Source organism: Pseudophryne corroboree, chromosome 3 (assembly GCF_028390025.1).
Source record: "Pseudophryne corroboree isolate aPseCor3 chromosome 3, aPseCor3.hap2, whole genome shotgun sequence".
Taxonomy (NCBI): Eukaryota; Metazoa; Chordata; class Amphibia; order Anura; family Myobatrachidae; genus Pseudophryne; species Pseudophryne corroboree.
Window position 1 is genome coordinate 432,911,583 of NC_086446.1, and position 3,091 is coordinate 432,914,673.

Sequence of the window (3,091 nt, forward strand, 5' to 3'; positions counted from 1 at the left end):
TCACCATCAGAATCCTCCTTGTCAATTTCCTCCTCAGCGCCAGCAACACCCATATCCTCATCCTTGTGTACTTCAACAATGACATCTTCAATTTGACTATCAGGAACTAGACTGTGGGTGCTCCTTCCAGCACTTACAGGGGGCGTGCAAATGGTGGAAGGTGCCACCTCTTCCCGTCCAGTGTTGGGAAGGTCAGGCATCGCAACCGACACAATTGGACTCTCCTTGGGGATTTGTGATTTAGAAGAACGCACAGTTCTTTGCTGTGCTTTTGCCATCTTAACTCTTTTCAGTTTTCTAGCGGGAGGATGTGTGCTTCCATCCTCATGTGAAACTGAACCACTAGCCATGAACATAGGCCAGGGCCTCAGCCGTTCCATGCCACTCCGTGTCGTAAATGGCATATTGGCAAGTTTACACTTCTCCTCAGACGCTTTTAATTTAGATTTTTGGGTCATTTTACTGAACTTTAGTTTTTTGGATTTTACATGCTTTCTACTATGACATTGGGCATCGGCCTTGGCAGACGACGTTGATGGCATTTCATCGTCTCGGCCATGACTAGTGGCAGCAGCTTTAGCACGAGGTGGAAGTGGATCTTGATCTTTCCCTATTTTACCCTCCACATTTTTGTTCTCCATTTTTTAATGTGTGGAATTATATGCCAGTAATATATCAATAGCAATGGCCTACTGTACTGTACTATATGTATACTGCTGGTCACCAAAGTGCAGCACTGTCCTAATATATACCGCTCACAATAATGCAGCACAGAGATAGTATACTTGACACAGAGCTGCAAGATACAGCAATGGCCTACTGTACTGTACTATATATGTATACTGCTGGTCAACAAAATGCTGCACTGTCCTACTATATACTGCTCACAATAATGCAGCACAGAGATAGTATACTTGACACAGATATTTGCAGCACACTGAGCACAGATATGGAGCGTTTTCAGGCAGAGAACGTAGATATTTTCAGCACACTGAGCACAGATATTTTCAGCACACTGAGCACAGATATTTGCAGCACACTGAGCACAGATACAGAGCTTTTCAGGGAGAGAACGCAGCCACGTCCTCTTCGTTCAATCTCCAATGCACGAGTGAAAATGGCGGCGACGCGTGGCTCTTTATATAGAATACGAATCCGACAGTGGGATGATGACGTTCGGGTTAACCGAGCAAGGCGGGAAGATCCGAGGCTGCCTCGGAACCGTGTAAAATAGGTGAAGTTCAGGGGGGTTCGGATCTCGGAGAACCGAACCCGCTCATCTCTACTTAGAATAGGGATAATACTAATGTTTACATCCACTAAGCAAGTGATTATTCAAAATAGTAACATGATATTAGGAATTAGTTATCATGAGCAAAATAATGGGTAAAAAAAAATGTAAGCAGTCTAACTGGTAAATCTGACACACTGCACTAGGGATGGACATCGGAAGTCAGGCAGCGAATGGTAGCCAGGCTTCTGACCTCAAGTGATGTGGTTACTAGCCACTGCATCAAAATCGTTCATTGGTATAAACATTAATGGTTACTATGCGCACAAGTGCAGAAGCAGCCAGAACATCACGCATGCGCAAATAAGCCGACACCACTGCCTGTCGCCATAGCTGCATTCAAGGCTCTCAAATAGGCATGGGAAAGCTGCATCTGATGGCTGGCAACATTCAAATACCCGTAATTTGATCTAACAAAGGGGGTAATTCAGAGTTGATCGCTGCAGCAAATTTGTTAGCAGTTGGGCAAAACCATGTGCACTGCAGGGGGGCGGGGGGGGGGGGGGGGGGCAGATATAACATTTGCAGAGAGTTAGATTTGGGTGGGTTATTTTGTTTCTGTGCAGGGTAAATACTGGCTGCTTTATTTTTACACTACAATTTAGATTTCAGTTTGAACACACCCCACCCAAATCTAACTCTCTCAGCACATGTTATATCTGCTTCCCCCCTGCAGTGTACATGGTTTTGCCCAACTGCTAACAAATGTGCTGCTGCAACCAACTCTGAATTACCCCCAAAATCGGGTTGGGAACATTGATGATTGCTAGACTTTGGCTTCTGATGTCCATTCCTACACTGCACCTTCTCATGTGGACAGTGGGCCTGATTCGCACACAATGCCGATGATTTTTTTGCAAAGCGCATGGGTGAAAATTTCTAAAGTGGCCAACAGTGCATGCGTTACAAATGTGCTGTTGTGATCGGTACAGCTGGTATCAGAAATAGGGCAGAAAAGTCATGGGCATTCCTCAGCAGCGACTGGAAGGTGGCTAGAAGTACACGCTAAAAATGTCTGTCTCATGGGCGTGGGTTTGTAATGTCTGTCTCATGGGCGTGGGTTTGTAATGGGAGCGTCATTGGCGTGTGATGGAAGCATTATGAGTGTGTAATGAGAGCATTATGGGTGTGTAATGGGAGCATCATGGGCGTGTAAAGGAGCATAATGGGCGTGTAATGGGCGTATCATGGGAGCAGGGGTGTCTTTAGAGAGGAGAGGGCCCGTGTGCAGACAAAATTCGTACTGCGCATGCGCAGCAGCCATTTAAGTGATTTTTTGCTGCGACGGCTGCAGCGTCCGACGCTGGACTCCGGAGAGGTGAGGATTAAAATATGGGTGCAATGTGTCAGTGTGGGACCCCCTAGACTCAGGGGCCTGTGTGCACTGCACACATTGCACCCATGATAGAAACGCCTATGCATAGGAGGCCAGAGTTAGATGTAGAAACTACACCTGCTATAGGGCTGGTGCAAGTGTTGATTGTGTGAAAAATGGTGTGTGTGCCAATGGTGGTGTCTCAAGAAACAGTTGTGCAGAGACCAGTGTTGGACTGGGGCATGAAGGGCCACCGGGGGAATGCAGTGGTAGGGGCCCATGTTTAGAGGCTTAGCTAACCATTGGCCAGTGCATAATATATGGTAAATAATGCTAGTGCATGCATGATAATGTACCAGATTAATAACAGCAGTGCACTGTAGGAATTACACTATAGTGCACAATCTGGAACCTAGGGGGTCATTCCGAGTTGTTCGCACGCAAGCTGTTTTTAGCAGCTTTGCACACGCTAAGCCGCCGCCTAC